The sequence below is a fragment of the Cnephaeus nilssonii genome (assembly GCF_951640355.1).
Source record: "Cnephaeus nilssonii genome assembly, chromosome: 13".
Classification (NCBI taxonomy): Eukaryota; Metazoa; Chordata; class Mammalia; order Chiroptera; family Vespertilionidae; genus Cnephaeus; species Cnephaeus nilssonii.
This window is the reverse complement of record NC_137084.1, coordinates 54,216,691-54,234,684: the sequence shown is the minus strand read 5'-3', so window position 1 is coordinate 54,234,684 and position 17,994 is coordinate 54,216,691. Positions and strand designations below refer to the sequence as shown.

At 42.4% G+C, this 17,994-nt stretch overlaps 1 pseudogene across 1 annotated transcript; it reads right to left on the bottom strand.

The window, feature by feature from the left end:
• Window positions 1-4,694: 4,694 nt before the first annotated feature.
• On the bottom strand, window positions 4,695-5,099 carry LOC307110154 (iron-sulfur cluster assembly 1 homolog, mitochondrial-like; annotated as a pseudogene). Its single transcript has one exon. The product of its transcript is annotated as an iron-sulfur cluster assembly 1 homolog, mitochondrial-like (transcript).
• Window positions 5,100-17,994: the final 12,895 nt, after the last annotated feature.

Here is a 17,994-nt window from a genome sequence, read left to right as displayed (position 1 = left end):
AAGTGTTCCATGGGCACAGACAGTAAAGTAAGATTTGGGTTGGTTTTCCTTAGGGACAAGCAGAAGAATTAGAACTGAAAGAAGAATGGGAATTAACCAGGTGGAGAGGAAGAAAGGAACATTCTAGGGAGCAGTAACATCATGAGCAAAGGTCCTGGGGCAGCATAGAAATATGTATCATTGGGAAACTAAAAGCTTAGTGCTAGTGAAGATATAAGAGTGATAGTGGTTTGGTAATAGATAATAGAAAAGTAAGTAGGGGAGAGCTTGGTAACATAATATTAGAAAAGTAGGTAGTGGTCATATCATGTAAGATCTTGTAGATAATTTTAAGATTGCTATGTGCTCTGGCCAGTGTGGCTCAGTTGGTTGCAGCATTGTCCGGTGCTCCAAAGGGTAGTGGTTTCAATTCCTGGTCAGGGCACATACCCAGGTTTCGGGTTCCATCCCCAGTCGGGTGCATACAGGAGGCAACTGATCAGTGTTTTCTCTCTCTCTGTCATTCCCTTCCTCTCTCTCTAAAATCAATAATATAAATAAATAAATAAATAAATAAATAAATAGAATTAAATAAAGAAAAAGGCAAGGATTGCTATGTAAAAATATACCTGAAAAACTTAAGCAGCAAGAATTAGAATGGCATTAATATAGTATTTTATTTTATTTTTTTTGTTTGTATTTCACTTATATAAAATGCACAGGTCTTAAGTATCCAGTTTGATAAGTTTTGACTTAGTCATACCCATATGTAGTCTACATTCCATCAAGGTTTAGATAAAACTTTCCAACACTTTAGAAAGTTCCCTTATGCCTTTTTCCATTTAAATATCTCCTACCCCCAGGCAACCACTATTCAGGTTTTGAATAATTCATTCTGTGCTCTTTTGTCTCTGGCTTCTTTTGCTCAGCATAATATTTTTGAGATTTAGAAAATGTTATTCACTTTTAACGAAAAATACTGTCTAGATTAGTGGTTCTCAAAGTGTAACAGGCATAAGAATCATCTGAATAGTTCATTAAATCTGTTTGCTCAGCCCCATACCCAGGTATACTAAGTTGCATGTGCATTTCTAACAAACTCAAGGTGATGCCCATGCTGCTGATTTAAGGACCACCCTTTGAGAACCACTGGTCTAGCTGACAAAATTAGAAATGTCTTATAAATTTATTCTTTCAATGAACATTTTTTAAAGATTTTTAATGGTTTTTTAGAGAGAGAGGAAGGGAGAGGCAGAGAGAGATAGAAACATTGATGAGAGAGAAACATTGATGGGCTGCCTCCTGCACGCCTCCTACCAGGTTTGAGCCTGCAACCCAGGCATATGCCCTGACCAGGGATCAAACTGTGTCCTGGTTCATAGGTTTGATGCTCAACTACTGAGCCACACCAGCAGGACAGAAACATTGATTTGTTGTTACACGATTGAGCGGTCTTAGCATATTATGCTTTGATTGGTTGAATGGCCAACCAGATGACCGAACACTTAGCATATTAGGCTTTTATTATATAAGATTCATTGGTTGCTTCTTGTATGTCCTGACTAGGGATCAGACCTGAATCCTGGCATGTCAGGATAATGATCTAACAAATTGAATTACCCAGCCAAGGCAAGTATATTGTTGTTTGAAGGCAAAGTTTTATCTGATGCATGGTTCATATTATGGTCTTAATTCTCTGTAAAATAGACTATGATTATTGTCAAGTTAAGTAACTATTATTATCTGAGTCTGGAATATTATTAGTAAATGCACAATTCTGAAATAAAACTTTAGCTATCAAAGCCAGAAAAACAGGAGTTTTTTTTTTTTTTTTAAATTTATAGCCCTAACTGGTTTGGCTCAGTGGATAGAGCGTCGGCCTGCGGACTCAAGGGTCCCAGGTTCGATTCCGGTCAAGGGCATGTACCTTGGTTGTGGGCACATACTTGGTGGGGAGTAGTATTCAGGAGGCAGCTGATCGATGTTTCTCTCTCATCAATGTTTCTAACTCTCTATCCCTCTCCCTTCCTCTCTGTAAAAAATCAATAAAATATATTTAAAAAATCATTTGTAATCTGTATTGTCTGAAAGATTGTTATTCCGCCATAAGAAATTTACTCCTATGTACGGGTAAAAAGTTCCCAAACAGTCCTGAGATCTGATGTTTAACTTAGAACTGTGAGGTTAGTCCCTTAAGAGTATAAAACTACACTTTAATTTCTTTGTCAATATTTGGTTTTCTTTTTCCCAGTGTTCATATTGGTTTGTTATTGTATGATGTCTCAGGAGTATTAGTCTGTTGGATCAGATAGTGCTATTTTTGCTGGAATAAGGCAACATCAGGGAAGTTTTTTGTTGAAAGGGTGATTACATGTGTTAAATTACATGGACTTGGCAAAACAACATGAGGCACTTAAAGGGAAACCAGCCTCTAAAAAGGTTGCATTTTGATCGACTGACCTTGACACTAATCCACCACTTTGTAACCTTGGTTACATATAACCAAGGCAAGAAAATAAATATATTTTATATATTTTATGCAAAAATTACTTGCTACTTTTGGTGTCAGGCTAGCGGACTGAAAGGTCTGGGTTTCAATTCTGGTCAGGGGCAAGGACCTCTGTTGCAGGCTTGATCCCTGGCCCCAGTCCAGGTGCATATGGGAGGCAACCAATCAATGCATCTCTTTCACAACAATGTTTCTCTCTCTGTCTCTCCCCCTCACTTCCACTCTCTCTAAAAATCGATGGGAAAAAATATCCACAGGTGAAGATTAACAAAACAACAAAAAAAGAAGAAGAAAGAGAAGGAGGAGGAGGATTTGAGGGGGAAGAAGGGAAGAAGAATGAAGGAAGAAGGAAGAAGGAGAAAACAAACTTCTATCTTTCCCGAAAACTATGCACATATTGTTTTCAATTGTGAAGCCTAGAGAACAGTAATATTTTATCATCTGTGTGTGCCACAAGCCTTTAGCATTGTACCTGGTATATATAGTATCTCTCACACTTATTGAGATATAATTTATATACAATAGACTGCATTTATTGAAAGTATACAGTTCAATGAGTTTTTTAAAAGATATATTTTTATTCATTTCAGAGAGGAAGGGAAAGGGAGAGAGAGAGAGAAACATCAATGATGAGGGAGAATCATCGATCTACTGACTCCTGCAGGCCCCTACTAGGGGTCGAGCCCGAAACCCAGGCATGTGCCCTGACCAGGAATCGAACTATGACATCCTGGTTCATAGGTGTATGCTAAACCAGTGAGCCACACTTACTGGGCGCAACAATAGTGAGTTTTGACAATAGTGTAACTCCTTTCACCAAGATAGAAGAACCTCCCCAAAATTCCCTAAGTGCCCTTTTACAGTCATCTGGGGTACTCTCCACCTCCGTCCCAGGCAATCACTGATTTACTTTCTGCCACTGTAGATTAGCTTACATTTTCTAGAATCTATATATATAAAAGCCTAAGCGACCGAACGACCTGTCGACCGGTCGCTATGACGCATACTGACCACTAGGGGCAGATGCTCAATGCAGGAGCTGCTGAGCGACAGCAACTTTGCAGAGTGCCCTCTTGCAGTCCAGGACCCCTCAGGGGATGTCAGGCTGCCTGTTTTGGCACGATCCCTGCAGGCCAGGCTGAGGGACCCCACCTGCCAAAGGGACCCCACTCACATGCAGACACCCTTTGAGCTCCTGCGCTGCCCCAGGTGCGGCTGGCCAGGGAGGGACAGCAGGAGGTTGGCTCCAGGGCCCGTCTTGCCCAGTCCCGCCCCACTGGCCACTTTCTAATTAATTTCCTTTCAATGTGCATGAATCTGTGCACTGGGCCTCTAGTTTTATATAAATGGAATCACACAGTATGTATTCTTCAGTACATATGTCTTGAGATTCATCCATGTTGCATGCACATGTACTTTGTTCCTTTTTATTGCTGGGTATTTCATTGTCTAGGTATATAATACTTTATCTATTTACCTGTTGATAAACAGTGGGGTTGTTTACAATTTGGGACTATTATGAATAAATTTGCTATGGAAATTCATGGACAAGTCTTTATTTGGACCTGTTTTAATTTCTATTGGGTAAATGCCTAGGAGTAGAATTCTGGATTGTATGTCAAGTGTATGTTTAACTTTATAAGAAGCTATCATGCTCTGGCCAGTGTTGCTCAGTGGTTGAGCATTGACCTATGGACCAGGAGGTCATGGTTCGACTCCCGATCAGGGCATATGCCTGGGGTTGCAGGCTCGATCCCCAGTGGGGGATGTGCAGGAGGCAGCCAATCAATGATTCTCTCTCATCATTGATGTTTTTCTCTCTCTCTCTCCCTTCCTCTCTGAAATCAATAAAAATATATTTAAAAACATTTTAAAGAACAAGAAACTATCAAACCATTTTCAAAATGGTTGTATGATGTTTTTATTACCACCAGCAATATATGAGACTTCCATTTGTCCTACATCCTTCCAGGCTTTCTATTCTACCGTATTTCATTAATCTGTATGTCTATCCTTTCATCAATAGAACAGTGTCTTTTTTTTCTTTTTAATACACTGGTTTCATTTTCAAAGTGCATCACTTTACTGTCTCATAAGGCAGCCATGCATTATAAACCTTAAGCACATGACAGTCACATGATTTCTTCAGTAAGCCCAGGACTTCCATAGCTGTCCTGGAGCTCACAGCCAGAGCAGTCCTGAGGAGTCAAACATTAAAGCTTTCTCCACAGCCACGCGCTCCTTTGATGTTTGGGTTATACAAATGCATGGGCAATTTGTCTTCAACATAAACCATTTCTGTTCCGACAGAGTTAGCTGTGCTTCCTTTCCCATGAGCCCTCTGACTCCACCTTTAACAACTTCAGAATCTTCTCTGTGTATTCTAGAGCATAAGAAAGGCCATTACAACCCCTGGTTCAACACCAACTAAGATGTATTTTATCTTGTTTCCTGCTGAAGGTGTCAGGGTGAAGGCGGCTCTGGTGGGCTGCAGCTTCCTCTTGCTCACAGCCTGGACAGTGGCCCAGACTAAGGAAGCGACATTCTCCTGTCTGGGCACACGGGTGCCTTGGGTGGGAGCTCCACCGCCACAGCCACAGCCTCTCTCCATGGACACACGGCCATATTGATGCCAAAAGCTCCAGTTAGAAGTGTCTTGTTACTGTAGCTTGATAGGAAATCTTGAAATCAGTTGTTATCCATCCTGAAGATGATCTTTTCTGCATATATTTTTATGTCATTTAAGTGTTCTTTTCTGCATATATTTTTATGTCATTTAAGTGTTTATCCTGAAGATGATCCTACTCACCAAGACCAAGCATAACCTTCCTAACTTTTATCTCTCCTGATGCCTTAGAGTATCTGTATAGCTATAAAAAGAAAGAGTCATGCTTTTCTTACTCTGTTACTAGTATTTCTAGTTTCTTCCTCTGCCCCGAAGACCACTTTATGTTTTGGCCAGGAGATTCTTTGACTTACCGATGGCTAGAACTTGGTACTAACTAGAGATGTAGAGGGTCGAGATGGACAGATAGGATATTTTTATTCATGCTCAGGTGAATTGCAAAAAGAGATTTCTATATGATATTACAAAAATTATTTGAGGCTTGACCAGCATGGCTCAGTGGTTGAATGTGAACCTATGAACTAGGACAGTGGTCAGCAAACTCATTAGTAAACAGAGCCAAATATCAACAGTACAACAATTGAAATTTCTTTTGAGAGCTGAAAACCGACTTCTGCGCATGGGCCACGAAGTTTCAATCGCACTGTACGTGCGTGCCCGCACGTGGTATTTTGTGGAAGAGCCACACTCAAGGGGCCAAAGAGCTGCATGTGGCTCGCGAGCCGCAGTTTGCCAACCACTGAACTAGGAGGTCATGGTTTCATTTCCTGCACATGCCCGGGTTTTCAGGTCTGATCCCCAGTGGTGGGTGTGCAGGAGGCAGCGATTGATGTTTCTCATCATTGGTGTTTCTAGTATCTCTCCCTCTCCCTTCCTCTTTGAAATCAATAAAATATATTAAAAATTATTTGGGGATAATAATTATAATAAGTAGATGCCTTTATTATTCATAAGCTAAGTCTAAACTTCTTTCTGGCATTCTTGTCTCCAAAAGACTTTCTTCTTCTTTTTTTTTAAATCTTCACCCCTGGATATTTTTCCATTGATTTTTAGAGAGAGCGGAAGAGAGAGTGAAAGACAGAGAGAAATATGGATGTGAGAGAAACACATCGATTGGTTGCCTCCTGTATGTGCCCTTACCAGGGCCCGGACCAGGAAGGAGCCTGCAACCGAGATATGTGCTGTTGACTGGAATCAAACCTGGGACCCTTTGGTCCGAAGGCCAACGCTCTATCCACTGAGCCAAACTGGATAGGGCCTAAAGACTTCTTTATATGTGTGATGCTCCAGAAAAACTGTTGAGCACATATGTTCTATGGCTCCCTCACCTCTCTGCACTGATGTTGCCATCAACTGAAATGTCTCTACTCCTTATCTTAGAATATCTGAGTTTTCTCCTTATACAAAGCCTTTTTTCATTTTTTTTCAACCAGGAGAGATTGTACCCTTTTAGATCTCCCATGATACTTATTTTTATCTATTTATTGTACTTATCATAGTAATATAATAGCTTGCATTTGTTGATTACTTACTTTGTGCCAGTCATTGGGCTAAGTACTTAACTTGCATTATGATTTTTAATCATCATATAAACATTATACGGTAGATATTATTGTGGCCTAATTGACATAAGAGGATATTGAGACACAAAGAAAGTAAATAATGTACCCAAGTTCAAACAATTAGTACGTTTCAGTATTAGAATTCCAATTAAGGTTTGTTCGACTATAGAGTCTGCATTCCTAACTGATATATTGTTCTATCTCCAAAAACAGGGCCTGTTTTGCTGGCCTCTCTAAGAATCTCTGGGATACTACTGAAGGCCACCAACAATCCTGTTTGCACATGTCCATCTAGTATACTGGGAGAGATGGCAAAGACTTTGGCATTGCTTATGAATCCCCAGGAATATCATAATGAAAAACCCTTGAACAAAAAAACAAATGTAAGAAGACTTCATTCAGCTTCTGGTGAGTGTGCCCCATGAAGAATGGGAAGTGACTCTTTTCTTTGGGTCTAGATACAAATTCTGTGAGTAATGTTTTAAGTTGGCACACTTGGCATCCTGAAAATAGCCTTCTGTTCCAGGCCTTGGGGAATTTGGTGAAACTTCTTTGTCAAAAAGAGCTACAAAATAGGAAGAGCTAGACCACTTTTTGGTCTTGATGACCAAGTTCTATTCTTTCAAGTCAAGTTTCAGTAAAACAGGTTTCGCTATCACAAAATGGACTTTAGTGAAAATATTTCTAAGATTTTTGCAGGCTCATGATAATGGTTTCCTAATATCTTTATAAGGAGATGGCCTCTTATCTCTAACACTCATCCATGTCATACTTGTAAAAACTACATGGACTATCTCCCATAGCCGGTACATTCGAATAAAATAAAGAACATTGTGTGCCCCTGGCTAGGTAGCTCAGTTGGTTAGAGCATTGTCCAAATGTTCCAGGGTTGCAGGTTCAATCCCAGGACAGGGCACATATAAGAGTCGAGAGTCAACCAATGAATGTATAAATAAGTGGAACAACAAATTGATGTTTCTCTCTCTCTCTCTCTCTCTCTCTCTCTCTCTCTCTCTCAAAATCAATTAAAAATCATCCTATATAATAAAGAGGTAATATGCAAATTGACCATCACTCCAACACACAAGATGGCCGCCCCCATGTGGATACAAGATGGCTGGCAGGGGAGGGCAGTTGGGGGCGATCAGGCCAGCAGGGGAGGGCAGTTGGGGGGGACCAGGCCTGCAGGAGAGGGCAGTTGGGCGGGACCAGGACTGCAGGGGAGGGCAGTTGGGAGTGACAAGGCCTGCAGGGGAGGGCAGTGGGGGGGGGGACCAAGCCGGCAGGGTAGGGCAGTTAGGGGTGACCAGATTGGCAAGGAAGGGAAGTTAGGGGTGACCGGGCCAGCAGGGGAGGGCAGTTGGGGTGACCAGGCCTGCAGGGGAGGGCAGTTAGGGGTGACCAGGCTAGCAGGAGAGGACAGGGGCAATTGAGCCAGCAGGGGAGGGCAGTTAGGGGCAACCAGGCTGGCAAGGGAGGGAAGTTAGGGGTGACTGGGCCAGCAGGAGAGGGCAGTTGGGGGCGATCAGACCTGCAGGGGAGGGCAGTTATGGGAGACCAGGCTGGCAGGGGAGGGCAGTTAGGGGCAACTGGGCCAGCAGGGGAGAAGTTAAGTGTCTATCAGGCTGGCAGGGGAGTGGTTAGGGGGTGATGAGGCTGGCAGGCAGAAGCAGTTAGGGGCAATCAGGCAGGTAGGCAGGCAAGCGGTTGGGAGCCAGCAGTCCTGGATTGTGAGAGGGATGTCCGACTGCCCGTTTAGGCCCGATCCCACTGGGGTCGGGCCTAAACAGGAAGTCAGACATTTCTCGAGAGGTCCCATATTGGAGAGGGTGCAGGCTGGGCTGAGGGACACCCCCCCCCCCCCGCCGTGCACGAATTTCATGCACCAGGCCTCTAGTGTGTGTGTGTGTGTGTGTGTGTGTGTGTGTGTGTGTGTGTGGTAGAGCAAGGCCTTAAGAAGTTCAAAAGTTGTTTCTCTTACTAGAGGTCTGATGCATGAAGATTCGTGCAAGAATAGGCCTTCCTTCCCCTTCCTTCCTTCCTGACAGCACTGGCTTCCCTCCGGCACCCAGGACCTGGGCTTCTTCGCTTTGGCTACTGCCAGGCACCCAGGACCTGGGATGCTTTGCTCCGGCTGCTGCTGCCACCCACCGGGACCCAGGCTGCTTTGCTCCAGCTGCTGCCAGGCATCTGGGACTGGGGCTGCTTTGTTCCGGCCACTGCCGCCACCCACCAGGGGCGTGTTCCGAGCCGCACCACAGCCGCTCAGAGCACGCCCCGACAACTGGTGTGTATCTGCTGGGGTGGGGGCGGCACGCAGTCCCCTCCCACCCATCTGCGTGCGCATCTCCTCCTGAGTTGTGATGCAGCCTCCTCCTGAGCTGGTCGTGATGCCTGGCTAATTTGCATATTACCTGTTTATATATATATATAGATGATTATAATACAGAAAAGATACCATTTAGTTTTTGATGCCTTAGGAAAGTCTTGAGCACACCCACATCTTTCTTCCCCAGGTGTGTATCTTTACCCTTTCTCCCTAAGCTCTAAGGATCCCAGGAGACTTGCAACCATGGGAGCAATGGGCAGTGACAGCTCATCCCGAGCTAACACCCTGCACCTGTCTTCAAGACCCCCTTTTCTCTGACTGCCCAGTGAGCCAAAGCAGCCCCACCTTGGCTCACTTCTTTCCCATAACGTTTCTAGAGAGTGAAGCAGAGCACCGGCTAGTCTCTCTCCTGTTGCTTCTTCTACCCTAAATCCTTACTCTGTTTCACTGTCCCCAGCTTTAATAAACATACTCTCAAAATAAAAAATAAAATAAAATATACTCTCCTTTCTATCTCACCCTTTTCATTTAACTCACCCTTCACAACATGGCTTGCCAGGAACTCTTCCTAATCTTCTAAACTAATTTGTCCTTTTCTCCACCCTTCTATAGAATGTTTCTTTTATCTTAGTATTTAATTATAACTTTTGTCGTATAATGTGTTCTTTAATCTTTTATTATAACAAAATTGGGAACTTCTTGAGGGTAGGTTGTTATATTGAGTTCATTTTATATCCTATAGGTCTATTTTCACTTTATCTAGTGTCAGACATAGACAAGGCTTTCAACAGATACTTAAGGGGATAAATGAATACATGTCTCAATCAATAGATTATGCGTGATTTGATATCTGTTACCAAGTCAACAACAAGTTTGAGCTGGCATGTCTGTAGTGACAAGGCCTGATTTGTTCCCTTAAATTATCAACTTACTTACGGTTTGTACTGGAGAGTATCTTTCGATATGTTAAGTTTTTGAGAAGAGGAGAAGCAGTTTCCTGTGGAGCCTAAGGTTGTTAAAAGGCATCTACCTTTCTCTTTCTAGAAAAGCTATCACAGTGCCAGAATATTTAATTCGATCACACATTCTCATGAATGTCTGTAGTGTCTAATTGTCAAGTACATGACGCAGAGCAAAATGGTATTGGGGCTAGATAAAGTGAGGAGGGTAGTGTTGTAATTACTGAGTGAAGACCTGCTGATGTTTTTAATTTGCTTATTTACGAAGTTAGTGGGAAATGAAATTCAAGTGTAACTTAAAACATCATTACCTTTAAAAACCTGGTTAACAACATTGTTGGCATCATCATTACAAACTACTTATTAACTATATATTCCCTTAGATTTACACCCTTAAATTCATTGCCACCCTATGGTATCATAGAAACATTTGTTTTTGTCTCTGTTCCTGGTTCCTAAAACCCTTGGAATTTCCTGAGTGATAAGGATAATAGGAATGTCTTTTAGAAAAAAATTTTAAATTTTTATTTTTTTATTGGTTTCAGAGGGGAAGGGAGAGGGAGAGAGACATAGAAGCATCAATGATGAGAGAGAATCTTTGGCTGCCACCTGCATGTCCCATACTGGGGATCAAGCCTACAAACCAGGCATGTGTCTTTGACCGGAATTGAATTTGGGACCCTTCAGTCTGCAGGCCATCACTCTATCCACTGAGCCAAACCAGCTAGGGCGTGGAATGTCTTTTAATGAGGCCACTGGAGGATGGAACGATGGAACCTTGATTAGAAGGTTAGAACTTTCAGCCCCACCTCCTGGGAGGGGAAAGGGGTTGGAGATTGAATTTAATCACTGATGGCCAGTGATATAATTAATGATGCCTATGTAATGAACACCTCAAAAAAAAACCCCACCCCTAAATGACAGGGTCCAGAGAGCTTCCAGGAATGTGAACATATTGAGGTACTGGGAGGATGGCACCCCCTTAGCCCCACAAGGACTCTTCTAGACCTTGCCCTATGGATCTCTTCATCTGGCTGTTCATTTGTGTTCTTTATAATAAACCAGAAAAGTGCCTTCTTAAGTTCTGTGAACCATTTTAGCCAAATATTGAACCTGAGAAGGGTGTCTTGGGAATCCTTGATTTATATCTGGTGGGTCAGAATTATGAGTAGCGTGGGACTTGCAATTGGTGTCCAAGTGGTGGAAGTCTTATGGAGTAAGTCCTTTTACTTGTAGGATCTGATGCTAACTCCAGGTAGATAGTGTCAGAATTAAATTGAATTGTTGGATACCCAGTTGGTGTCAGAGAGTTGAGGAAGTAGTGTTGGAAAAGACACCACACAATAAAAAGAAAAAAGGCCTTGCCAGTGTGGCTCAGTGGTTGAGCGTTGACCCATGAACCAAGAGGTTGCAGTTCAATTCTGGGTCAGGGTACATACCGGCGTTTCGGGCTCCATCCCCAGTAGGGGGTGTGCAGGAGGCAGACAATCGATGTTTCTCTCTCATCGATGTTTCTATTTCTTTATCCCCTCTTCCTTCCTCTCTCTAAAATCAATAAAATATATTTTTTTTAAAAAAAAGAAAGAAAAGCCGAAACCGGTTTGGCTCAGTGGATAGAGCGTCGGTCTGCGGACTGGAAGGTCCCAGGTTCGATTCCGGTCAACGGCATGTACATTGGTTGCGGGCACATCCCCTGGTGGGGGGTGTGCGGAGGCAGCTGGTCGATGTCTCTCTCTCATCGATGTTTCTCGCTCTCTATCCCTTTCCCTTCCTCTCTGTGAAAAATCAATAAAATATATTAAAAAGAAAAAAAAGAAAAAGAAAGAAAAGACATCACATGTATGGTGTCAGGAGGAAAAAAACCCTCTTACACCCTTGTTCATTCTGGCGATTCCATCATACTGATCATTAGCAATACTGCTATTCCCTGTAGACCTGTTTCAATTCCCTTTAGCCTATTGCCGTTTATGCCACAACTAGAGGCCCGGTGCACAAATTCGTGCACAGGTGGTCCGGCCGGCTTGCACAGATAGGGGCCAATCAGGGCCAGGCTGGCAGGGGGAGAGAGGATGCAGGTGCTTGGCGGCTGGCCCCGTCCCCATCAAGGTGATGGGGGCCGATCGGGGGCCGGGCCGGCCGGGGCGGAGGGGCCAATCAGGGCCTGGATCAGGCTGGTTGGCTGCTGCAGTGTGTGTCATAGCCTCTGGTCATTCTAGTCGTTCCGCCATTCTGGTTGCTGGGCTTTTATATATATAGATATTAACTTGTTCTAAAAATACTGAAACCCCATGATATGCCAGGCTCTGTGCTAGGACCTAGGGTACAGTGGTTAGCAAAACTAGATATGAGTTGCTATGGAAGGTATAAATGCTATGATTAAAAAAAAGCAACAAAAAATAATTTCTTTTAGCTGTGTTTTGTAGTTTTCTGTGTATATCCTTTATTTCCTTGGCTAAATTTATTCCTAGGTATTTCCTTCTTTTGGATGCTATAGTAAATGGAATAATTTTCTTAAAAAAACAAACAGCAACAAAAAATAAAATATGAAAAAAAAAAAGATTGTTCTAATCGGAAAGAACATGACACACTTTCCTGAGGAAGTTGAAATCTGAAGACCTGTAGGAGGATAAATAACTAAGTGCAGATGTGGGAGTGGGTACACTTAGACCTTGCTTCCTGCAATCTTCTGAGGGTGAGAATTCTTTATCTTTACCCTCCTCTTCTAGATTTCCTCCCCCACAATTTGGTTTCTATGAAAGGTCTCTCAGAATATACTCAGAACTGTATCAGAAGAAAGAAAACATTTTATAAGTTAAAAAAACACACAACAAATAATAGTTTTAGGTGCTCAATAAAGATGGGCCCCTAAATTTTCACAATTGAGTACTATTCTAATCAGTTTCCTCCTTTCTCATGCTGATCCCCAAGTGGATACACTGGCATTCACTCAGCTAGAGACCCAGTGATTATGAAAATAATAGAGCTATGAGCAAAGACTGTTGGACACTGGAAGCAACTTGCTTTGCTGACTTGAGTAAGGGACGTCTTCTTGAGATTTAAAATAGATTTTGGCCTGGCCGGCGTGGCTCAGTGGTTGAGCACCAACCTATGAACCAGGAAATCATGGTTCAATTCCCAGTTTGATTCCTGGTCAGGGCACATGCCCAGGTTGTGGGCTAGATCCTCAAGGGCGTGCAGGAAGCAGCTGGTTGATGATGTTTCTCTCTCATTGATGTTTCTATCTCTCTATCCTTGTCCCTTCCTTTCTCTCTAAAAATCAATTAAAAAAATTAAAAAAAAAATAGAGACACGGTGCACAAAAATTCATGCACTGGAGGGGTGGTTCCCCTCAGCCCAGCCTGTCCCCTCTCACGGTCCGGGAGCCCTCAGGGGATGTCCTACTGATGCCTCTGCAGGAGGCAACCGAGCTGATCAGGGGAAGGTGCCGCCCCCACCACCCCATTGCTGCTGCCACTGCTGGCTGCCTCAGCCGCCACGTGTTTTCATCAACACGGAGTCCAGTCCCTTCACCACAAAAAAATGACAATATTCTTTAGGCATTTTCAAGATGTCTCTTTCATAGGATATGACATTTCTTTCCTTTTTTTTTTTTTAGCCCCCTCTGAGGATATTTTTTCATTGATTTTTAGAGAGCATGGAAGAGAGAGGGAAAGACAGAGAGAAACATCAGTGTGAGAGGGACACTTTGATTGGTTGCCTCCTGCATGAGCCCTGACCTGGGTCCCGGCCAGGGAGGAGCCTGCAACCTAGGTACATGCCCTTGACCAGAATCGAACCTGGACCCTGTGGTCTGCAGGCCAAGGCTCTATCCACTGAGCTAAACTGGCTAGGGCAGGATATGACATTTCTTAGCCCCTCTAGCAGTGGACCTTTGTTTTTTCCTTCAGGAGTGAGATGGAAAAACCCTAGATCACCTTCTTGGATTCTTATTACCCAAGTTACCAAGAACCCTGTGAGTGGCGGCTTACAGGGAGCTTAGCCAATGAGCGGTCAGAAAAGGTGTTCCTTCTGCAGCTCACGGCTGGCAGGCCGTCTCCCCTCCAGGCCTCCCCGCAGCCGCGGTGGCTGGCAGGCCCTATTCTCTCCGGGCCTCACCGCGCACACAGTCCTCTCCCACCCACCTGTGCACGCAGCCTCCTCCTGAGTGGTCATGATGTTACGGCGTCCTGGACAATTTGCATATTACCTCTTTATAGATAGATAGATAGATAGATAGATAGATAGATAGATAGATAAAATAGGTTTTGAAAGATCAGGGAAGAGGGGACCACACCCATAAAGGCACAGAGTTGTAAAAGAACACCACATATTTGCAGGGCCAGGAGATAGTTTGGATTCTCTTAAATAAATCAGGAAAACATTATAATAAATAATGCAATTAAATCAGCTTTGTAGAAATAGAAAGAACTATTAGTGAACTTCAGTGAACTCTAATAGTCCCACAGATAGAACTCATTTGTTTAAAATCCTTGATATAAAAGCATGTTATTTTATTATTTTTAAAAAATAAGTGTATTTATTAATTTTTAGAGAGAGAGAGTAAGGGAGAGGGAGAGAGAAACATGCATGAGAAATACTGATTGGCTTCCTCCTCACTACTGGGGACCGAGCCTGCAACCCAGTCATATGCTGTGATTGGGAAAACATTTTCAGTCTATTGGGAGATCCAACCACCTAAAGGTTCTTTCATAAAGTACACATCCAGTGGGGAAAACAAATGTTTCTGCAATATTTTTGATTAAACAAGTTGTAGAGTTCTCTATTGCCATAGTATAAGATAAATATTCCTGTATGCACCCATCCTCAATGGATAAAGGCAAACTTTTCTCTTTCTTAAAATTGAGAATGTTGTGGGCTCTGGCAGGATAGCCCAGTTGGTTGGAGCGTCGTCCTGATGTGCCAAGGTTGCAGAGTCTATCCTCCGTCAAGGCACATACAAGAGTCAACCAGTGAATGCATGAACAGGTGGAACAACAAATCAGTGTTTCTCTTTTTCTCAAAATCAAATAAATAAACAAATAATTGAGGATGTTGCAAAACATTTTCATTACGTGTGAGTAAAAGAGAAAGTAATATTTATTATGTTAGGCTCTGTGGTAGGTGCCCTATGATGCTATCCTGTTTAATCAGCTATCCTTGTGTCTAAATGGCAGATGGGCATACAATTTCAGCATGGCGGTAAACTTCAGACTTTATATAACCCACTCCTTGGTTCTTTAGGGAATAGTTTAGTTTACTGGTCATTAGTTCAAACAATGCATAGTGATTCTCAGGACATTTGTCTTCTTGTCACTTTTCTTTCTCCCTTCTCCCCTCTTTCCTTCTTTTCTAACAGTACAGTTATCTCTATTCTTTGAAAATGGGATGTGTGAAATCATCTTTCGACATCTTAATTCAACATTTATCTAATGATTATCTTATGCAAGCTAGACATGACATACTGGGTATTTGGATGGATACAGTAAGATAAGTTATATAAAGATAACTAATATGGATTTGTTTTCCATTTATTCATACATTCATTTGTTGATTCTTGTATATGCCCTGACCTATGATTGAGCCCATAACCTTGTGTATCAGGACGATGCTCTAACCAACTTGAGCTACTGGGCCAGAGTCCTTTCTTTTAAGTCTAGAGTAGCTAAATCTCAGCAGGATGGAAGCCCCAATCAGGTGTCATGGAGGCAGTAGACAGGTCACCTAGAAACTGACTGGAAATGGGTGAAAGTCAGCAACCAGGTTAACTAAGGTTGCTGCCAAGATGAACTGGGTGGGATGAGTCAAGAGCCACAGTCCAGAGACTTTTACTAGGCATACTCCCACCTCCAGGGGGAGCTCAAGGTTTCTATCCTTCATTCCAAAGAAAAAGGAACTCTGAAGTGAATCTAGAACAAAATGGATATTTTATAGAAGCACTGATTCTGCAGGAAATTCTGTTGGAGGAATGAAGTCATTGTAAATGGAAGTGGGTTGAGATTATTTTCACTGTCAGTTATCTTTGGAAACTCTTGGCTTTGTTTAGCTCTTGAAAGGTCTTATTTTTTCACCTCTTCTCTGCCTTATTATTAGTGCCTGGCATATTCTTCACTCAGAAAAGCAAAACTACCCTTGGGGAGTCCACATTTTCTAGCCCAGCTTCTGGGGCAAGAGACCTGATAGGATTTGGGGCCAGCATGAGCTGGCAATAAAAAATGGGCATTTTCCTGGACTGTCCTTTCTGCATGTGATAAGCTTGTGCAGCTACAGCCATGATTCGGGACTCTGGTCAGATAGTTTCCTCCTAACTGTGTAATTAGCACCTGGTGTGGTCACAGAGGTGACTAGGATTAAAGAGGCAGGATTTCATGGCTGGGACGCCTGCTGAAAGGGGATCTTGCTCAAAGCTTCAGCTAGTGATTACCAAGAGGCAGAGGTGGAGAACTATTTCTGGCACCAGAAAAGCTACCCTTGGAAGGCTCAAGATTACAAAGGCACCTGGGTTCACATGGGTGCAGCTCCATACCTCATGGTGGGTGCCGAATCTGCATTTGCTGGCACCCACTTCTTGGACTAGAACAGTCTCATCAGCAGAAGCCTGGAGTTTGAAGAAATGCAACACTAAATGTGAGGCTCATAACTTCTTTAAAATTAAACCTGTCTTGTTGAATAGAGCTGGCCAAATGTGAGGCACATACTTTCATTAAAATGAAGGCTGTCTTATTGAATAGAGCTGGCACTTAATTTAAGAGTGAGAAGCTGGAAATGCCAAGAGCAATGGCATGACTCTAGGGCCCTGTAAATGTGTTTAATCTACAGGAAGGAAGAAGACCAGTCAATAACCTAGAGAAGAGAGATGTTAGTATTGTAAATTCTTAGTTTTGCAAGTTCACAACAGCATTTAGGTACAAGTGTCTGGGAGGGCAGAAAGCCTACGCAGGTGTTGGACTTGCCCTAGCCTTATTTAGTTTTATTAAGTATAGTTTTAAAAAATTGACTTTAGAGAGAGAGGAATGGAGAGGGAGAGAGAGATAGAAACATCTATGAGAGAGAAACATCGACCTCTGCCTCCTGCACACTCCCTACTGGGGATGTAGCCCGCAACCTGGGTATGTGCTATGACTGGAAATCAAACCGGTGACCTTGGTTCATGGGACAACACTCAACCAACTGAGCAATACCGGCGGTACACTCTAGACTTATTTTTTTAAATATATATATTTTTAATTGATTTCAGAAAGGAAGGGAGAGGGAGAGAGAAATAGAAACATCAATGATGAGAGAGAATCATTGATTGGCTGCCTCCTGCATGCCCCTACTGGGAGTCGAGCCAGCAACCCAGGCATGTGCCCTTGACTGGAATCGAACCCAGGACCCTTCAGTCCATAGGTTGACACTCTATCCAGCTAGGGTTAGCCTTATTTTTTTCTACATACATTCAGAAAGCATTTTTTCTCTGCTCCCTTCTATGTTCCAGTCATCGGAGCCACATTATTATTCTAGCATGCTATCTGATTTTCTAATATGAAGGCCTATGGGTTCCAACACAAATAATCTCTTATTCTATCATTTATGTACTTCTAAATTTTCTAAATTTATTTAATAATATTTATTTTAAAATCTCATAAAATTTATGATTAATGATAATATTTGGAAACAAAACACACACAATGTAAAACAAAAATTAGTCATAATTCTACTACTTAAAGACAAGCACTATTAACATTTTGTTGTATGCGCTTTCACTGTTTTTTACTATGTATGTGCATATTTTAATGCAAAAATCATAAAATTCTGTTTTGTAGCTTTTTTTTTAATCACCATTTATTCGCTCTATGCCCTCATCCACCTACACCCATTCCCCTCCCCACTCATAGCTTTTTTTTCCACTTAGTAATCTATTCATGGGACTATTTCAATGTCAGTAAATCTACATCATGATTTTTCTTTATAATTTTATACTATACGAGTATTATCTTTGTTGTGAGCTTAGAAAATGCAGAAAAGTTATACTGAAGGAAATGTCGTCTAGA